Source organism: Musca autumnalis, unplaced genomic scaffold (genome assembly GCF_047663935.1).
Source record: "Musca autumnalis isolate F117 unplaced genomic scaffold, ASM4766393v1 scaffold_2, whole genome shotgun sequence".
NCBI lineage: Eukaryota > Metazoa > Arthropoda > Insecta > Diptera > Muscidae > Musca > Musca autumnalis.
The window spans coordinates 141904654-141927781 of NW_027411755.1; positions in this window are offsets into that span (position 1 = coordinate 141904654).

The following is a 23128-nucleotide window of genomic DNA, read 5'->3' on the forward strand; positions in this document are numbered from 1 at the left end:
AAATGGGGCATCCTTTCTTGATCACTTCATAGTAAGTACCAAATTAGTTGATCCAATATCTCCAAATTTTCAATTGCATTTAAAAATAGATTCACTATCAATATTACTAAACTTCCCAAGGTGTTACACTTCTTACAAAAACACCAACTGGGATAATTTCAGGCATGATACAACAAATTCTTTACTATTAGATTTTCCGGATTCAGAAATTAATCTTTCCAGCTCGGAAATTAATGTTTTTATCGATAAATTTACAGAAGTGATAAATACCACACAGTCAAGGCATACAGAAAATGTGAATTTCAACAAAAAATTTCTTGTTTCGGATTCAATTAAAAATCTTTTTAAGTTAAAATATACTTGGCAAAGGAATTTGAAAAGAATCTTCAGTCGATTTCGAGATAGATCAGATCCAAATTACCGTATTTTATCAAAACAAATTCAGTTATTAAATGTTATTATAAAACGACAAATTGAAATTGAACAGGCCAGACTATTCTCTGAAAGACTTCAGAACATCAAACCGGGCCCAAGAGCTCATAAACATGTTTACAATATTATTGGATATAAGAAAAGAGTAACTTTAAACAAACTATCTGAAAATAATGTTTTGATAAATGATGACTCGGTTGCGTGTGAACGATTAAAACAATATTTGGCAATATATACAATCATGTAGGTCTGAGTGGAGATATGCAAGGAATGGAAAGTGTTGTCCATAATGCTATATCTATTGATACAAATATGTTGATGTTTGATAACATTGAATCTTCTCTTAATCATATGAATAATACAAGACTAACAACAATGGACGAAATAATAAACATTAGCAAACAACTTAACAACAAAAAATCTTTTGAACTTGATAATATATCAAACTTTATAATAAAGCAACTCCCTGCAAAAGCCTTCGAATACCTAACAATAATTTTTAATTACTGTTTAAACAACTGTTACTTTCCTGAAAAATGGAAGATTTCTAAAATTATTCCTGTTTTAAAAAAACCTAACAACTCAGAAATTAACAATTTAAGACCAATATCTATGCTTTCTAATTTGGGAAAATTCTTTGAGCGAGTTACTCGTTCTAAAATGGATTATGGAATAAGTGCTACTTATATTCCAGATCTTCAGTTTGACTTTAAATCACGCCACTCTACGACAGATGCGTTGCAAAAATTTCACAATGACATATTATGTAGTTTGAGAGAACGAAAGTGTACAATTGCAATTTCACTAGATGTTGAAAAAGCCTTTGATCACGCATCTCACTTAGGAATCCTATATAAATTGGTTCAACTACATTTTGATCCGTTTATTATTAAATTATTCCACAGTTTTTTCACAAATAGAAAGTTTTGTGTAGACTTTCATCAGTTGGTATCAGAGCTGGGAGACGTTAATTGTGGTGTACCCCAGGGATCCATTTTATCTCCACACTTATATAATATATTTGTGCATGATTTTCCACATATTGAAATTCTTGTGGGCTGCTATATGCTGATGATTCTTTATTATATGCTCATGATGAATCTCCACATATGACATTGGAAAAAGTAAAACATCATTTGGAATTAGTATCACAATTTTACGATCACTAGGGCATCAAGATTAATCCATCCAAGACTGAAGCTATATGTGTAAGGAACGCTTCGGGGAAATGAAAAAAATTCGTAGTTCCAGAAAGTAAAACTTTAAAGTAAATATTTAATGGCATAGAGATTCCTATAACAACCACAATGAAATATTTAGGAATAACTTTTAATCTTTTTTTGAAATTTAACAAACATGCAAGGCAGGTTTTACAGAAAGCATATCGAATTTTAGGGTAATTCTCTAAGATTTTGGTGAATAACACTATGCAACACTGAAAATGCAAACAATTTCTAGTATGCATTTTTTGAAAGTACGTATTTAGACTACAAAAACCCTAGTAGGGTTTTGTCCTGTCAGATCCAGTTCGGATTTTATGGCCTCATCTAAACCGGGCTAAATCTACACTTTTTTGCATTAATCAGGCCTTTATCTCAGAAACGAATAGGAATTTGGCCTTGCTGTCTTCGGCAATATTGTAGCCCTAAACTAGTAGAACTTATCTTCTGAACAGACCATATAAGAAAAACTCCACCTAGGTCATCAAAATCTATAAAATATAGACAATTTTACATAATTGCTGAAAATCTGGTCAGTATCGGCTAAACTATTGGGAGTTGAACAAAGTAACCTAGGTCATCAAAATCTATAAAATATAGACAATTTTACATAATTGCTGAAAATCTGGTCAGTATCGGCTAAACTATTGGGAGTTGAACAAAGTAACCTTTTGCAAAAATAAATAAAGTTCTCAACAATTCTTTAGAACATTCTGAAACTCTAAAATGCTTACTTCATGTTGTTTCAGCGGTATTTTGCATCATATCTTTTACAACACGTATTTCAAACACAGTTCACACCAACAGTTTATCACCGCATTTCGAATTTCACTACATTATTGACATTTTTATTAAATCGTTGTTGAAAAATGTGGTGAAAACAACGGCACAGAGGCATTTTACAACAATGACATGTTCTGAAGAGTTGTGTATTATATTCCAGGGAATATTTTTCCAAAAGAAAATATTCAGAAACAATTAACGGTTTTGGAGATATGGTGCGAAATGTATAAAAATTGTGGAATTTTTGCATATATTTTGAAATTTGAGGCAATAAATGTAGTTTTTTGAGTTCATTATTTCTCCAAATATTTTATTCTTGGTCTTATCTACAAATTTGCTTCAGAGGTCAGAAGAAGATTCGCATTGGTTTCAGAGATATAGCCCCGAATTTCTTTAAAAACTCAATATTTAACCATGTTTAGATGAGGCCATAAAATCCGAGCTGGATCTGACACAACAAAACCCAACTAGGGTTTCTTGTCGTTTGGGTATGTACTTTCAAAAAATCCTCAGTTCGAATTGTTTGCACAAGATCACCTTAAAAATTTTGCACAGTGTAAAGATCTTCCAGTAAGAACTAAAATACTGCTATATAAAACCAGCATAAGACCGGTATTCTTGTATGCATTTCCGATATGGTTCAATATATCCCCCACAGTTCTTGGTGAGATGGAAATATTAGAACGAAAAGTTCTAAGACATTGTATTGGCAAGTATTACGAGTCAAGTTGTAGGCGTTACTCCAATAGGGTAATATATGGCGAGTCCAGAATTACTCCAATTGGATTACATGTTTGTGATTTGATATCAAAATTTGTGCAACGTGTAAGGGACCATGGCAACATATTCGTGTCAGAAATTTATGTTAATGAAATGTCATATAGTTGGCGGAATATTAATTACTTATCTCCTATTGGTTACATTAACGAAGTCCCACCGAATTTTGATATTCATGCCAATATTCGGTTTTCATTTTATGAGAAAGCTGTATCCGGTACGCACAGGGGGTGAATTCAGGTTTATCAGCTGTTCTTTTTTACTTTTATTTATATATCCTTTTTTTAATTAGTTTATAAGTTTAACTGAGTTATTAACACTCCAAACCATGGTAGAACAAATATAAGGTAAAGTTAATACTACAACAAATACAACTCTAACAACAACCACAAAGGAATTTGTTTTTGTTTGTAACGTTACTGCCAGTTGTATTTGTAAACAAAACAAGGAAATGTCTATAAATTATTGGAATTTAAAAAACTAATAATTTTTCACATTTGGTTGAATATTTTGGAAAACATGAATGAAAATTCGTTACATTTTCAATTTTTATGTTTCCACATCATTCCACTAAATGCATAAATTCTCGCAGAAAGTAGAATTCTTGCAGAAAAGTTTGGGGTCGCTGGAAATTCATAGAAAAAGGAGAAGCTGTTTCAATGTTTGTTTTAGAAATCAAAGAAGCACATGTTTATTAGGGCTTTATTTTTTTAAATTTTAACAAAATACCTCATATATTAATAAACGTTGTATCGCCTCTACAAGCGGGGATTTACTGCGCGGCTTATCGTTCGAACTTGGAGGAGGTTACATATCATTGATATGAGTCTTTCTGGGAAATGTTTTTTTTCCGAATGATATATTTTTTTCTCAAAAAATATATGTCCCTAATGTACATCGAAATAGAAATAAATGTATAAAATGTCATATGAAATTTGACACTAACGTTACAACCCAGTTCAGTCAGCTGTGTATTGCTGCTACCTTTTCTTATTCTACCATGACTCCAAACAAAGGTATTCCCAGGAGCAAGGAAGTCTAAATTTTACACCCCCCAAATTGTTGTTGTTTTTCTTATATATATGTAAAAGCATGGTGCTGAACACAAACAGATATTGTAAATTTTGGTCATACATTATAATCTTAAGTACCTCTAGATATTACAAAAACTGTGTACAATTTTTTATCGATTATTTAAAAGGCTCAATAAATTTAATCTTAATCTTAGAGAAAATGTTGTAGCAGTGAAAATGCACTGACTGTATCGATAAAACAATGTCATAAAGGGTGCACCTTAACTAACTTTAAATGAAAACCGCTTACACCTGCGAAGTTCTTGCGAATTCTGAAACAACAATGTTCAAAAACAAGAAAAAATCGCTGGACGGTCACGTTTTTATCTATACTTTAGGTTTTCAGATGTTTGCTTGGAAGCGGCAAGTTCAATCGAAATAGGACTAAAGAAAATGTTGTAGAGGTTTTTCACTGCTACAACATTTCCTTAAGTCCCATTTCAATAGGGCTTGTTGTTTAAACGCAAAATCGTGAAAACCTAAATCAACCCTAAAAATGTGAACCTAAAAATGTGAACTTTGACCGCGATTTATTTCAAAATCCCGCCAGCGATTTTTTCTTGTTTTGTATTTTTCTCATCTATGAACATTGCCGTTTCAGAATTCTCAAAAACTTGCGCATGTGTGATGAGGGAGGAAACCAATTACTGAAATGTATGGTGATGGTTTGCTTACTTATCCAAGCCTACGTCACAGCTGATGTTGAGACTGGAACCCAGGACTCGAGGAGGTGTGCTTCCATTTACATTATGTGATCACCTGGTCAGACCATTGATGGATGTATACAAAGCGGTAAGCCAATTTTGTTTTCATTTACTTATTGCGGTGCTGAGAGAAATGAGAGGAGATACAGTGCAGCTCAAAACATTTGCAACTGGAATGACAATTTCACATTTTGTACAGTTCTGAGGTAATATATGGATTTGAAATGCAAATATTTTTGTATGTTGATTGTTTATTGCCCCTTTTTTAAAGATTTAAAAAATATTTTGGAATATTTGTACTTATTTTACAAAAATATACAAAATAAAGCTCGAAAACACATCTGCTTCTGCTGAAAAAAATTTGCAACTGCGAAAATTTGATTCAAAATCCAAAGAAATAATTTTTGTTTTGATAATATCCCAGCGAAAAGTTTGCCTCCAAAGAGGCAGTTAAATGATATGTACAAGTGATTTGGAAGTGCATCAAATTATGCATTTTCACTCATGATTTTTACAAGGGAGTGACCCCGGAAAGAGGCACTCCATTGCACCGCATTTTAACTGAACCTTTGGCATTGCATTTTAACTGAACCTTTGGCATTGCATTTTAACTGAACCTTTGGCACTGCATTTTAACTGACCCTTTGGGGTAGAATAGGAGGCAGTCCAGAGCACGTGTTTTGAATAACAAAATAAAATGCATTTATTATTTATGTAAAACAAAAATATTAATACCTTTATTAAATTAACACAAATTATGAAAATTCTCAATTGAATTCAATCGCAAACATGTGTGTTTCCTTCGCTCTTCATTTAATCCAAGCTTAAGCGCTTTTGCTTCATCTGCTAAATGGGTTTGATATTGTCTTCCCATCACCAGTTAAGATTTCGACATGTACTCCAACAGCACTCCATTGGGAAATTTTCTTCTCGTGAGTTACCGGAAAAATGTTCACAAATTAAATATTATTTAGTTTGTATTAACAAATGTTTGGAAATGTTAACACGATTATCTCTTTTTGGAAATGTAGAGATGTACAAACTGATTTATGTACATGTAGGGATCTCTAACAACTGCTAATAAAATGTAGTGAACGGAGTGTTTTTTTCACGAATCCGTTTGCACCGCATGCGGATGCTGTTAAATTGTGAGGAATTGGAGTGCCTTTTTCACGACTCCGTTGAACTGCCTCCGGATGTTGTTAAAATGTGACAAATGGATGTGATTCTTTGGATTGCATCCAAATGCGGTTAAAATGTGAGGAATGGAGTGCCTTTTTCACGACTCCGTTTGAACTGCATAAAAACATGCCGTGAAAGAACTAGTCTACATTGCACTACTTCCAATTTATTTTGCTGGGATGTTATTAGTTAAACCTTTTATTTATTATCTGAAGACATCATAAAGGACTCAGGTTAACTAAATAATTTAATATATCCTTTGTAATTCTGTGCTCTAAGGATAATTACTACATACCTAGGTTTTATTCGATATTTAACAGTTTAGATTTAATATTAGGGTTCCAGAACCCCCTATATGAATTTAATATGATCGGGTCCGATTAAAACACAAACATATAAGCAAAAAAGTACCAGTTTTGCGTGGTTGTATATGCGTTTAGTGGCGGTATTATGCCAAAGCACCCTGTTATACAACATTTCTGGGGTGCACATGGTGTGATTTCAACGTGTTATCTGTTCGGTTAGTTCTTGAATCTAATTAATATCTTAACCTCATGGCTCCAGTACATTTCTGTCCATAGAAATACCTCCAGGTCAATATAAAGCACTTTCTATGTTTTGAGTAAACTCTTTTGTATAAGGGGACAAATTTTATTATCTTTCGACCTGGTGATCAAATATATTTTTTCAAGTCTTATAACTTCAATATTGATTTAAATCGACAAAAAGTACTCGGTTTCACTACTCAAGAAACAATTCCAAACTGTTTTTGCAAATTTTTTATGAAAAATCCTATTTTTACTAGAAATTACTATTTTCCTAAAATTTTTCTATATTGATATCCGGTATCCATGTTATATATCGAAGGGGCTTGTATAGATTTATCGGTGTTAAGACTACTTTTAACATCTATTGATGACCTCTGAGAGATTTGCTTAATAATTCGATTTTAGTATTTTTTACGCGGTATCCAGATACATTATAGAAAATGTGTTTTTTTTTTTTGACCATTGTTGGATCCACAAATTTTAAAAATAACATTTTATGCGAAGCTTTGATAAAAATTTCGGGTTATAATTTGTGTTCGCTTAACAATTTAGACATGACTTGTTTTCGTTACACTCGTCTGTCAAAAGTAAACATAGGTGGGATAAAATGTACTCTTCATGAAAGCTTTTTGCCTCCTTCTCCTGATTAAAAAACTCGTATGCCAATCAATAGAAAAAAACTAATAAAAAATAAGTGTTAATAACGGGGTAATCATTTTTAAATGTTGAAAATAGGGTCAATAAGGAATCAAATTACAAAAATACATATATTTAAAAAATAAAAATGTCCCTAAAAATAGATTAAATGTGAAATAGGCGTCTGAGTTGCAAGTGTTTTGAGCAGCACAGTATATTATAAAACAAGTAAGAAAGGCTTTAAGTTCGGCTGGGCCAAACTTGTTATACCCTGCACTACGAGTGGTATTTAAGTAAAATGGAACAATTAGTTTCTTTTCGTTTGTGAAGAAGACTTAATACCAAATTCCAGCAGTTTAGGTAAAACAATGTCGCTAACTTTCAAAATACCCCAAATCGGGAGGTACAGTTTTATGGGGGCTATATCAAAACGTCGATCTATACCAAAAAATTTCTGGCGTAAAGTTTTTAGGCTCAAAGAAGACTAAATAACAAATTTCCGACATTTCAGTAAGATAATGTGGTTAAAACCTAAAAATACCCTAAATCAGGAGGTACACTTCTATGGAGGATATAGGAAGACGTGGACTTTTACTGATAAATTTATTCTGGAATATTTTATAGCTAAATGAACGTATACCGACAAATTTTATATGGAAAGTTTTGTACCTCAAATGAGGACTAAATACCAAATTTCAGCAATTTCGGATGAATATTAAGGCCACAACTTTCAAAATACCGGAAATCGGGAGGTACCGTTCTTTGGAGGCTATATGAAGGCGTGGACCCATACCAAAAAAATTCTGGGGGAAAGTTTTATACCCCAAACGAAGACTAAGTACCAAATTTCAGCCATTTCGGTGTGATAATGATGCTCAAAATACCGAAAATCGGGTGGTATCGTTCTATATCAAAACGTGGACCGATATAGCCCATTTGCAATACTAAACATCCTAGAAGTAACAGAAACTTTTATACCAAATTATAAAGCTCTATCTTAAAAATTGCGAGCTGTATATTGATTTCAACAGACGGACATGGTTGTATCGACTTAGAATTTTACCCTGATCAAGAATATATATACTTTATGGGGTCTCCGATAAATATTTCGATGCGTTACAAACGGAATGACAAATTTAATTATACCCTCCATATTATGGTGGAGGGTATGAAAATCAATCTCAATACAAAATGGAAGTTGAAATAGTTTTGCCCAGAAAATTTGGATTTGAGACCATAGTGCAGTGCAATTTTTCCGAGGACAAGTCATACTTCCTGAAATAATGTTTCAATGCTCTAAATAATATGGTTACCAACTCAAATGACTGATGAGCAAGAAAACTTACGAATATCATAGTTATTTTTCATCTAAACGTGCAACAAGTTCCAAAAAAGGTAATAAAGGAATACACCTTCGTTTACTACCCTCACAAAAGTTCAACAAATTGTGTGCATCATAATATTTTCATGTTCGAATATCGATTATATGGTCCACTCCTACAAGAAAATCAAAATTTTTCGCAAATATGCAGTTTGGAGGATAATTTGATGGTTGTGTGAGTTCGAATCTTCGGGGTTTTTCACATTCTAAAATCTTTGAGCATAAAGTTCAACTCCAACGAGAAATTAATTAAAATTAATATTAAAATCATCTGCGCCCTAACAGGCCTTTTTTAAATTATGTCATCCTGGTATGTTGCATTGTTGTAAATGTATGTGTGTTGTCGAGTATACAGTAGGACTATAACCAAGAAAATACCACACCGATACCATGTGCGGAATATTGTCCTGACAACGAAAACTTGTTTTTTAGTTCGATTCGGTGAAAATAGTTTCCCCACCGACTAAGATTTCTAAATGCCTTTTGAACATTTTTATAAAGAAAAATTTTCAGTTTTTTGAACAAATATTTATTTATATACATGTGCTTTATTTATGTTAAAAACCCTTAAAACATCGCGATGAATATCGTTTATTTAATAACGATACACTATTATAATGGAAAACATATAAGAAAGAACAGAATGTTTCTAACGGTAGGTGAGAAATGATTACTCATTTCTTCCTATTTTTCCATTCTCTATAAGGCTACGTATGTTGTGGTATTTTTGATATTTGCCAAAAATGCAGAAATGTTATAACCCTAGTATACAGTTGAAGTCATACATTTCTGTGCACACAAAAGTCATGCACATCTACTAATTCAACGGGTAGTTTTGAAACGTAAACGTGTAAAACGACTGTCATACACACTGCTTTAACGGGTATATATGTATGTATATACATATCTAATATTTAGAGTAAGGATGTTTGGAACCTATAATTTTTTAAGTAATGACAAGCGATACTTATATCACGTAGATTAGTGTTTCGATACAGAGTTTGGGCAGATAAAAAATTAACAACTTTTCTTTATTGAAAAAAATATTAAGAATCCACAACATTGTGGGAACTAATCTATAGGAACTCATGTAAATATTTATCCCTACATTAAATGTGTAATAATAATAAATAATAATTTACGTCACATTATGAATTCTCTTCAATCTATTACATCAAATTAACTACTCTTTGAATAAGACACATTTTTTGAACTCGTTCACACTTTTCGTTGGCCCACATTATGTGGTGAGTATATTCCAGAATAATCAACTTTGTATCCCAAACAGTGCAAATCTACTGCTAACATGAAACCTTACTACCAATGTCTGAAATGCAAATTCCCAAAAAAAATGACATTTAAAGAAACAAAAGCCCATTCATTTAACATTCTAAACAAATGCTTTTTAAACCCTAGCATAAAAACCGCGACAACCGGAGACCAGCGGAAAGAGCGAAAGAAAATACATTCAAATTCGGAAGCGGAAATAAAGCAGAAAATAGATATAACACTTTAGCAAAGCAAAATGGCAAGTAAACAAAAATAGTCCAGATAATCCAGTTGGAAAGAATGAGCTAAACGCAAATAATAAATTGTGTTTTTTGTCATGTTTCTTTTCATGGCTGGAGGTGACTGCACACAAAGATTCGACATATGTATGTAGATGTTTTATAAAACAAACTCAATGTTTAAGGAGTTGAACTTTGACAGGCACTGAAAAAGGGGGCTTTTTATATACTCAGTCTATAGGCTAACGAGGGTATATACAGGTTGATACGACCAAAAATGTGCCTCATCGGAATAACGGTTTTAGACCCCAAGTATGTTTGGACGAAATTCGTTTCAGCCAATTTGGAGTCGATTTAGCCATGTCCGTCTGGGTGGCTGGTGCGCACGCTAAATGTTGGATATGGGATTTTTTGTCCAAACTTAGTTCAAGTTCGAAGATGGGATATACCGGTTTACTCCTTCGGGTGCCTCCCCACAAAAGTTCAAACTTTTTCTGTAAAATGGTGTGAACGATAACTTTCGAAGGGAGCAATCGATTTGGTCTAAATTTTTCACATCGTATTATTCCTTCGAGATATAGATCATGTTCAAATATGGACTATATCGGTCCACTCCTTTGGGTACCTCCCACACAAAATTCAGATAAAAAGAAGTTAAGAGCTCTTCTTAGATTTTTTAATTATTTTCAACAAGTTTTCCTTGCGGCTCCTTTTACGACGGTACAATTTTTTCGGGAACTTGCCCATTCTTCCTGAGATAATGGGCTAAAAGCTCCAAGAAATTTTGACGGTACCAACTAAAATGGCAAATCCGCAAGATTACTTTCGCAGGGATATTCTGATTGGCCAAACATTACACATCGTATTATTTTTATACCCTTCACCATAGTATGGAGGGTATATTAAGTTTGTTTTTCCGTTTGTAACGCATTGAAATACTCATTTGCGACCCTATAATGTATATATATTCTTGATCAGGGTAAAATTCTAAGTCGATCTGAGCACGTCCGTCCGTCCGTCTGTGGTAATCACCCTAGCATCCACAAAAATGGAGATAGGACGCTGAAATTTTGGGAAAATGCGTCTTTTGTTTGCAGGCAGGTCAAGTTCGATGATATCGGTCCACGTTTTGGTATAGCCCCCATATAACGGTACCCCCCGATTTACGGAATTTTGACGTTTTTAGCTACATTTTCAGACCGATTTGGCTATAATTTGACATTTAGGGTTCTTAAGTATCAATAAACTTATATATTAGTAGTTGTGGACATAGGTCCACGTTTTGGTATAGCCCCCATATAACGGTACCCCCCGATTTGCGGTATTTTGACGTTTTTAGCTACATTTTCAGACCGATTTAGCTATCAATTGACATTTAGGGTTCTTAAATGTCATTAAACTTATATAACTAGTGGACATAGGTCCATGTTTTGGAATAGCCCCCATATAACGTTACCGCCCAATTTCAGGTATTTTGTGAATTTTACCAACAAGTTTTAACCGAATTATCTGTAATTTGAACATTTCATATTTGAAATTCTTAGTGGTCACCACACCTCTCCACCAAAAATTGTCAAGAAAGCCCCCATATAACGGTACCTCCCAATTTTCAGTAATTTGGCAATTTTAGCTACAATTTTTAACAGAACTAACTGTAATTTGACATTTGAATGTTGTAGTGGTCACCACACATCTGCATCAACAATTTTCAACATAGCCCCAATATAACGATACTTCCCGATTTTCGGTACTTTCAGGATTTTACTTAAAATGTTTAACCGAACGTAGGTCCATGTTTTTGTATAGCCCCAAAACAAACCTACCGATTTTCCGAACCTTAGCTTTATTTTTTCGACGAACTTTCTGTAATTTGAAATTTAAAAGTCAACAAAAATTCTGCAACAAAAATTGTTCATTTAAGTTCATATTTTCGTAGAGCCCAGATACCTCCGAACTAGCTGTTAATGACATTTGAAGTTCCCACGTTATGTACCGATTTTCGATATTTTGAGGATTCTAGCTAATTTTTTTAACCGAATTAGGAGTTATTTGACATTAAAGGCTCCCATCAAAAACTGTCAACATAGGCCCATGTTTTATTATAACCCCTATATAACAGTACCTCCCAATTTCTAGCCCACCAAAAATTGTCAACAGTTAGATATAGGCACCAAAGGGCCTCCCGAATGCTTCATTTTATGTACATTATCTGACATTTTAACGTCCTCACTTAAAGTTGGGGACAGGAATGAATATTTTATGGTGGAGGGTATGAAAAGTTCGACCCGGCCGAACTTAATGCTTTTTTACTTGTTATTTATTTATTTTTTTATGTATTAAACAACTTTACAATAATTCTAAGACATCGGGCCAATTAAAATGAATTACATTATATTGCATATATGTATGTTATCAATACTCTGTGTGCATATGAAACTTTATATATATGAAATAATCCTATAGTTACGAAAATACTTGAAGCCATAAGGCAAAAAAAAAAAAAAAAGGCATACAAATATTTATATTCCCACTACTCAATCTAGTTATGCATCAGGTTGGAATATGGACTATATTGGTCCCGTCCTTAGGGTACCTCTCACACAAAATTTGGGAAAAGTGCACTTTAATAGCTCGTCTCAGATAGTTTTTAATTTTTTTGCAAAACGTTCTTTCGAAAAAAAACCTGCCGTCACCAACTAAACTGGGTAGTACTTATGATAACCCTTGAAGGGAAAACCGATATAGACCAAAGGTTGTACATTGTATCATTTCCTACAGCCTCGAATGGTGTCCCACTATTGACTACATAGAACCACTCTTTCGGGTACCTCTCACATAAAGTTTGAAAAGAGTGCAGTAAAAGGACTCATGGGGTCGTTTTTAAATTTTTGGTAACATGTTCCGTGTGCGGCCCTAGTTAAGATGGTACAATTTTTTCGGGAGCAAATCCATACTTCTTTAGAAATTGGTCCAAATACTCAAATGTCAGAAGTATTGTGATTGGTTCTTTTCTTTAGGTCCGAGGCTGGGGATATAACTCAGTCGGCACAGCTGACCGATACTGACTTCTTTGTTTATCTTTCAACGAGTAAGAACGGCGTTAAATTCTGCCGGGCCAGAACATGTTATACCGTCAACCACGAACTATATTGAAGTGAATAGGAACAGTTAGTATCCTGCCGTTTATGAAAGTACTAAGCTCTTCTTTTTCCTTGCAGGAGCAGAATATCTTAACTGATACTACTCCCTTTAAAAGAGCTCATATGGGGTGTTTATGTGAGGGAGGGGAAATCCATGATGAGCCGTAGGGGTGAAAAAATAAAATAAAACAACAAGCAGCATCAGTTTAAATATTAAATAATAAGATGGTTTATTGGTGTATTTATTTTCAAACAACAAAGATTACCTTTTGTAATCTGGGGCGGCGAAAGATGTCGATTTGTAACTACAAAGATTGCCAATTGCAATCTGTGGTGGTGTCAGAGGCCGGTTAGTATAACGCGTAGACGTTAGTTAGTTCGTACAAGTTTACTATCCAAAGGTTGTTCGACAAATGAACGCAGAATTTCTTGCAATCGCAGAGGATTGCTGTGATCGCAGATTATCTGAGTCGATTTATACTACTACAATTACATATTCCAATGAGAGAAATCTCAACAACCACCACTCGTCGGCATCTGCGCTCTACGGTGTCCACCGAGGGAACGTAATCAGCATCCGTGATCGACAGAGCTCGGGAAGTTAAGTTGGAACGTATCAAACTTATACATGGGACGTCATCGTTGTTCTTTTTCAACACATGGACCAATATTTACAATTTTCTGAATGTAACTTTTGTATCCTTACAGCAATCCCGATTGGAAAATTTGACAAAAAACTCTTGAAATACCGCTAGACTAAAATCCGGATATACATGGCTAGTTTTTTTGCGGGTAAGTTTTCTAGCTTCTGGGAACACAAAATTCCAATTAACAGCCAATTCTTAATTTGGGGCAACCTTTTATGAGGGATTATATAAGCCCTTTTGAGGCTTCCACGTTCAAAACGCCGGATATCAGCAGGTGCCGCTTTATGGGGGCTATATGAAGAAGTGGAACCATAACGACAAATTTCAGGTGGCAGATTTTATACCTCCAACGAAGATTAAATACAAAATTTCAGCTATTTCGGTGGGGTAATGGGGCCACAGACTTGAAAATACCGAAAATCGGGTGGTACCGTTCTATGGTGGCTAAATGAAGGAATGTGCCTATACCGACAACTTCCAGGTGGCAGTTTTTCTACCCCCAACGGAGGCTAAATATCACATTTCAGCCATTTCAGTGAGATAATGATTTTAACAGACAGGTGGACGGACGGACATGGTTATATCTACTTAGAATTTTATGCTGATCAAGTATGTATATATGTATACTTTATAGGGTCCGACGAATATTTCGATGTGTTACAAACGAAAAGACAAATTTAATTTTACCCTCCATTTTATGGAGGAGGGTTAAAAAACGTACACGAAGAGCACTTCCATCAATAAGAATCACTTCTGTCCAATTTTTTATGGACACCGCAGGAAGCAGAACTTTTGGGTTTGGACGTAGAATAAACAGTCTTATTTAGTTGATACAACGACAATAATTATATAAGATAAGTTCACAATTCGACACCTCCAAATAATAGTATGCTAAGTCTAAAAAGTAAGTTTTGCAAGAGAAGCTCTCAAAGTTTGGAAATTTTTTTGAACTTCAGTACTATGCTAAGTCAATATTTGTTTATAACTTCTGTTCGGATTGACCGATCATTACCAAAATTAGACAGAATTTAAGTTAAAGGGCGTTCGACACCTCCAAATAATAGTTTGCTAATTCTGAAGAGCGAGTTTTGCAGGACAAGCTCTAAAAGTTTGGAAATTTCTTTGACCTTCAGTACCATGCTAAGTAAATATTTGTTTATAACTTCTGTTCGGATTGTCCGATCATTACCAAAATTTGACAGAATTTAAGTTAAAGGACGTTAAATATAAATATTTAAAGAACTTGAAAACATGCTAAGTCGACTTAGCATACTATTGTTTGGAGGCGTCGAATTGATAACAATATGCATATAAGACAAAGGCCACCTTCCAAAATAAAAACACGTATAACTCCTCAACTCTTTCCTCGATTTTATTTAACACAAAAAGCAAACCTAAAAAGATTATAAAAATTAAGCAAAAACTAAAAAAAACAAACGACAAAAACAAATCCAATTCATTCTTTTAAATAAATGAATTCCCCAACAATATTAAACATGACGATGATGATAAAAACAATGATTTATTTGGTGTCACATATTTTTTTTGTTCATCCTGCCGTTTGTCATACTCGCACATAAAATGAAATGTGCCACAATGCCACCACACCAGAATGCAAAACAAATGAAGGCCAAAAGAAATGTACAAAGCGAACGAATGTTACCAATTTGTACCATTCGGAAACACTAAATTTTATTTTGAGATAAACAAATGGGATCCAAGCTCAGTAGTGGTGGTGGTGGATTGCAGTGGCATCATCAGCCACAAAAACAAGAACTGCAATCAACAACAGCAGTCACAAGCAATTTTTGTAAACAGAAAAAAAACAAGAATCTTTTGCAGTCAGAACAGCATAAAAAGATATGGCTGCATTTATTCATACCCATATTATTTGGAATAAACAAAACTATCTGAAATTGTTTATGTAGTCCAATGCATATCATCCGCACTTTTTGTTGCTGTTAAACAGGGAGATGTTAACAATTTTTAACAACTTGTTGTTATTACCATAGCGCCATCCACCCACCATCAAACATAATTCATATAAAGGCCATGATGTAGAAATAAAAAACGAGGAAGTGAAGGTGAAAGGCCAGAAATTTAAAGAATTTTTATATTTTGAAGGATAAAGAAATTTTATATTATCCCTCTTATTTGTTTAGAAATATTTATCCAGTTTCAATTTCAATGCATGTGACATTACATAAGCCTAGTTGCTTCGGGCAATGCTGATTGGAGATTTTTTTCCAGCGGGTCTTAAAGCATTTGAGAGTTTTTTGGTAGTCATCACAATCTAAATATTGGCCAACACGACTTTTCTTTCATTAGATTTTTAATTGTTTCCAACACAAATTGTAGAGTTATTTTCAAATGCAGTTTTTCTCCTTCGAAATGAAGATCTATACAATAGATGTATGCATTGACATCAAAGGCGGTTTCAACAACGTCGGCACTGAAACGATAATCCACCCCTTAGACGAATTTCAGGTAGACCGGACCCTGTTTGTGTCCAAACAAATATATGTTTGCAACATTTTGTAACATATCTCAATTTTATTTTTTTGGGTACCAACATATTTTATATGTTAGAACATATTTTTTATGGGTGGAGAGAGGATTTTTGTCATAGAGAGTAAAAATTGGGCTCTCGCAGCTGCGGAATGCTGTTTTATAATAAAGTGTTATGTGCATGGTGTAATAGGAGGCGCAGAATCTTTGGTGGTGTGGTGCGGTAAAACACGTGTGTTTCGTGCTTTGTTGTTGTTAACCAACGTAGCAAGCGAAGAGGAAAAGAAAAGGCACTGTGCAATTTGCAGGGGTTCTGATGCATAAATTCGGTTTTTGCCAGTCCATAGAAGACGAAAATACCTTTGGTTTCTTTAGGTCACTTCGTTTTTTGATTTTATAACGGAAAATGTAGTGAAAAACGGGGTTTCTTGGAATTTCATACCATATTTTTCCACAGCGGATTTCTACTACTTCCATAAAAGGGGAGAACAGTGTCTTTTGAACAAGTCATCGATTTTCAAAATCGGTTAACAAATGACTAAGTTGTAGTGATTAGAGTGTGACAAAAACGCATTAAAAAACTGGAAAATGTTTTTGCTCGTGCTCTAGGCTGCGTAAAAGATACCAAACAGTGTAATTAATTACTTTTATCAAGAAAGAAGTGTAGTAAGCTTTTCAAAATGCGAAAAATCAATGAAATCGGCTGCAAAAAAGATACGTTACGGATTTTTTTTTTTTGTGTTTTAACCTTTTGGTTTTGTGTATCGGACTCGGTGATAAACAGTAGGTCCCATGAATGGGCGTGCACTCATTGATTGATATTCCTTAATTGGAAAATTGACATTGTTTAGCCCCTTCTGCTACATATTTAAATTTTCTTTGAATATCGTTTTTTTTATAATACAGCTAATATAAATAAATATATAAGCTCGACATAAGGACACCGAGTACATTTTAAAAGAAGTGAGGAAGCTACCCCATGCTGCAATATATTTAAAGAAAATCCAATTGGACAATTAATACGTAGGACTCCACGTAACTTGCATGATAGAGACAATTTGTAGAATGATAGGACTATGACACAGACACGTTATTGCAATATGCATCAGGGGGAAATGCCAGTAGTTCTTTTTCCATATGTAGGCTACTTTGTCGGTATATGCCCTCTAGTAAATAAAATATAGACCAAAAATATTTTTTTTTATTTTTCATACAAAAGTAATTGTCCGTTTCACCCGCCAAATAACATCAGATCATCATCCAAAATTGTAGGCATCTTCTCCTACCTAATCTCTTACCCCATGCTAAATTTCGTGATTATTGAGCTATAATTGCGACCTCTAGCGTGTTTATGATTACACTACAAACAAATAACTAGGTACATTAGACTGTAACTCTGTTATTTCAACATGTACACCAACACAATTGACATCAATAGAAAGTCTCTTCCAGGAATAAAGATATTATCTGTATATTAAAAATGTCCACAATTTTCACAAAAAAGTTGTGGTCCATTTAACCCTCTAAATATTACCTGATCACCATCTGAAATTGAAAGCTTCTTCCTTGTCATATACTCCTACCTTATTTAAAATTTCGCGTTGATCGGGCTATTATTGCGACCTACAGAGCCGCTACAAAATTGGATAAATATTATGTTTTTGGTCCATTTCACCCGCTAAATATTTCAGGATCATCATCAATAAAAATAGGGATCTATTCTGGTCTGAACCCGACCTCCATACAAAAGTTCGTGACGATCGGCCCATAATTGCGGCCTGGAGTTTGATTACCTGGAGTTTGACACACATCCCAAAATCGCTTTATCTCGTCGAGATATGAGGGTCGGTATACCACATTGGGGGTCCGAATTTTTACCAAAACAAACTTATAAATCCCTTTCCACATAGTGGTGTAGGGTATAAAAAACAGAATTATGTCTATTCACTAGGAAGTAGGAACCTTCGAGGAACCAGTTTTCATAAAAACACCTTAAATATTTCGAAAAAATATTCAGCAAATTGCTAATAAAATCTATAGATGTTGGTCAATCTGTAGGAGCGCTATAGGCTAAAAATGGCCGATTGTAACGTATGCAGCTTTGGTATGGTGGACAACTATGGACAAAAAGTGCAATTTGAAAATATTGCAAGAAGTCCAAAGAACTAAGGCTTTATGTTGGAATGAAGCAGCCATCGCAGTTATAAAACTTAAGTCAATCGAAAGAAACCACCATACATACAACCAAAACATGTTACGGGTCACAAAGTAGAGCAGACAAACTATCGATAGTCGAACTATCGTATTGATCACTATCGAAAAGCTATGTTAATACCGGACTACACATTCTCTTTATTTTAAGTAATTTGCTTCACATAACCCAAAAAACCAGTTTTGGTGGCCGACTTAATGTTTGTTTTAGCACAATAAACGAAACGATAGTTCGACTATCGATAGTTTGCCAGCTCTATCAAAAAGGGTGAGTCAATAGATTATATTGTATAAGGCCGTATACCTGAAACAAGTGAAGTTGCTTTATGTGAAGTGTTAATACCAGACCGAGACATGTGGATCAATGGAACCCTAGCTGCGGTTTTACAGATTGGGATGTGCTAGGAAGGAGAAATGGTTTAAATCTCCTTATCATCGAACCGGAAATAAAAATCTCCCTCCCATTAAAACTATAACAAACAAGACAGCGAAAAGTCAACTAATGACTACTCCCACTATTGGTCGGTAAACAGAGTTTAGAGGTAACGAGATAGCTAACTCATTGGCAAAACACATCAGGGAGCAAACTATGTTCAGCCTACAAAATTTAAATCCTTTAAAGGATTCGCTTCTAAAGTTTAAAGCATGGACAAAGAATACCCTCTGGAATGACAAAGAGAGCGTCAAAACTGTGTGGAGCTGGCTAAAGCAAATATTTATATTTTTGACTTGAAATATTAATAATAGTATATAGAACATATTTGCAAAAATTTAGAGGTATATGTATTGGAATATAAAAGTTATAGAGATTTTTTTAAAAAAAGAATTTTTGTCGATTTGTTCCATATCCGCACTATATGACACAAATGTGAAATATTGTAAATCACATGGAACAAAGTTACAAAAAAAATTTCGATCTTTGCCTCAATAAACTAAATACTTCTAAATCGAAAATTAAAATTCTGATTTTTGAAATGTGTTTTTAAACTTGTAAGTTTTTAAAGTTTTAAAGTTTTATCTTGGTCCCTCTTTCATCTCAAGTGGACACTGACCTCCCCGTGGTGTCACCTGGGGAACTGTCTTTAACACCCGTTAAAGGTAGTGAGCTAACATGTGCCGCGCGTTCACCCATAAGAACGTTAAAAACTTGGGTTTGGGCGTCGGGTTAGTAACCCTCCCCTAGAAAAAACATCCTACTATGAAAAAACGAAAGAAAAGAAAAACAAACCCCTCTAAAGTTGAAGAACCCCGCAAACGTTTTAAGGACCATGATCTGCGAATCTGCACCTGGAATATTCGCACTCTTTAGAGAGAAGGTGCAGTCTTCGCATTGGCAGACGTACTTGAAAAGTACAAGGCCGATATTACTGCCATACAGGAAATACTATGGATTGGGAAAGGCGTCACAACAACACCTAAAGGTGACGCACTGTATTATAGCTGCCATGACGTAAAGCATGAGTTTGGTTGCGGATTCGTAGTTAGTCGGAGACTAAAACATCTGGTATCCAGCTTCACCCCAGTGAATGAAAGACTTGCTGCAATTCGAATAAAAGCTAAATTCTTCAACATCAGCTTTATTTGCGCTCATGCTCCCACTGAAGAAAAGGACGAACAGACCAAAGATATATTTTACGAGCGCTTAGAAGAAACAAATGACCGTTGCCCTGCCCATGACATTAAAATCATTCTAGGCGATTTTAATGCCAAAATTGGAAAGGAGAATATCTTTGGCCAAACAGTCGGGAAATTCAGTCTCCACAGTGAAACATCTGACAATGGTATGAGGCTGATAGACTTTGCAGCTGCAAAAAACATGGTAGTTAGCAGTACCAGATTTAATCATCTCGATATTCATAAGGGCACCTGGCTGTCTCCAGATCAAAGAACAAGTAATCAAATTGATCATGTTGTAATAGATGGAAGACATTCATCCAGCGTGTTGGATGTACGATCGTTCCGAGGCGCAAACATTGATTCGGACCACTACCTTGTTGCAGCAAAGGTACGTACCCGTCTGAACGTTGCAAATAAAGCACGAACAGACACAACGAGGAAGTTGGACATCGATAGGCTGCAAACACAACAGATAGCCACAGCATATTCCACTCAACTGGCCCAATTGCTTAACGCGAGCACTCCTTGTCCCGATAACATAGCAACACAATGGCAACATATTGCCCACTCCATGCAAACAGCCGCAAAATCCATACTTGGATTCCAGAGACCTCCACAAAGGAATTCATGGTATGACCAGGAGTGTCGTGCTGCTACCGAAGACAAAAATGCGGCATATAGAGCTACTTTACAATCAGTAGCAACGCGTAGCGCACGAGAGAGATATCGGGAGAAAAGGAGAGAAGAGAAACGTCTTTTCCGCAAGAAAAAGAGAGAAATGGAAAAGCGGGAGTGTAAAAAAATCGAGATGTACAGGAGCCAGAATGAAGTCCGAAAATTCTACCAAAGAGTGAAACATCAAACAGATGGCTTTGGTACAGGCACATCCTCCTGTAGAGACCAGCAAGGTAATCTGGTAACAGATACAGATAGCGTGCTCAGGATATGGAAGGAACATTTCTCCAATCTGCTGGTATCCAATAGTAGCGAAGACGATGATACCACAGATCCAATCCCAGAAGATGGTATAGAATGTATACCGCCCGGCCAAGATGAGGTAAAAACAGCAATCAACCGGCTGAAGAATAATAAAGCAGCAGGAGCCGATGGCTTACCAGCCGAGCTGTTTAAAACCGGAGGCGACGCGCTGATAAGGTGTATGCATCAGCTAGTTAGCACCATCTGGCAGGAAGAACGCGTACCCGACGATTGGAACCTGAGCATCCTATGTCCAGTCCACAAGAAAGGAGATAAGACTGTATGCTCCAACTATAGGGGCATAAGTCTTCTGCCTATTGCCTATAAGATAGTGTCAGGGATATTGTGCGAACGACTAAAGCCAATGGTCAACGAAATAATTGGACCATACCAATTAGACCTGGCAAGTCCACCATTGACCAGATATTTACCCTGCGACAAATCCTAGAGAAGACCCAAGAGATGCAGATCGACACATTTTACCTTTATGTCGATTATAAGCAGCATTCGACAGTCCCCTCCGATCAAAGGTATTCCACGCAATGTCTGAATTTGGTATCCCCGCAAAGCTCATCCGGCTTTGTAAGATGACTTTAACTGATACTAGGTCCTCAGTTAAAATTTGAAAGAACCTCTCCCAAGAAATTTGTACCAAAAGAGGTTTCAGACAAGGAGACAGCCTTTCGTGTGACCTATTCAACATTTTGCTGGAAAAGGTAATACGAGATGCAAATGTCAAAAGAAATGGCACAATTTACACCAATAGCCACATGTTACTTGCCTATGCTGATGACATAGACATCATGGGACGATCAGTAAAGGATTTAACTGATACCTTTAGGAAGGTCGAAGCAGAATCTGCGATAGTGGGTTTGGCGGTAAACGGCGAAAAGACCAAATTGATGGTGTCGACGCGCAAAGCGTCCATAGAGCTCGGACCAACTGTGGAAGTTGGTACCTACAATTTTGAGGTAGTTAAAGACTTCGTCTACCTCGGCACTGCCATAAACACAACAAACAACATCAGTTGTGAAATAAGAAGAAGAATTGTATTGGCCAACAGATGCTACTATGGTCTAAGTAAGCAAATTAAAAACAAAGCCACATCTCGTCAAACAAAAATAACACTATACAAAACGCTGATACTACCCGTGCTAATGTATGGCTCCGAAGCATGGGTACTTGCGCAAGCAGATATGGCAGTGCTTGGTGTGTTTGAGAGGAAAATTCTTCGAAAGATCTACGGGCCGATTTGCGTTGACGGTGAATATCGACGTCGGATGAACCACGAGCTATATAAGCTATACAAAGACATGCATATAGTTAAACGTATCGAGATGCAGCGATTGCGCTGGCTAGGCCATATCATGAGAATGAGCGATGATGAACCCGCTAAAAAGGCGTATGAATACATGCCACATGGCGGTGCACGCAGAATCGGCAGGCCTAAGCTTCGATGGAGCATACAAGTGGATGAAGAAATGAAAAGGCGCGGTATTCCAAAAAGTCAAGCGAAAAACAGAGAGGAATGGAGATCTTTCCTTAGTTCGGTCTATGGAACAAATATTCTGTAATGGGCCAACTAAGTAAGTAAGTAAGTTTTTAAAATATTAATTTCATAACTGAAAAAAGTTTATGCTTTCCCGTCGAGGCGTGGATATCTCGGAAACTAGAGTAGATAGGAGAAAGCCGACTAGAAATTCAGAAAGAGCATACCGGAAAACCCTATAAACCACCTGTATCTCAAAAAGTCAAATATGGCGTATGGAACACTTAAGCATGA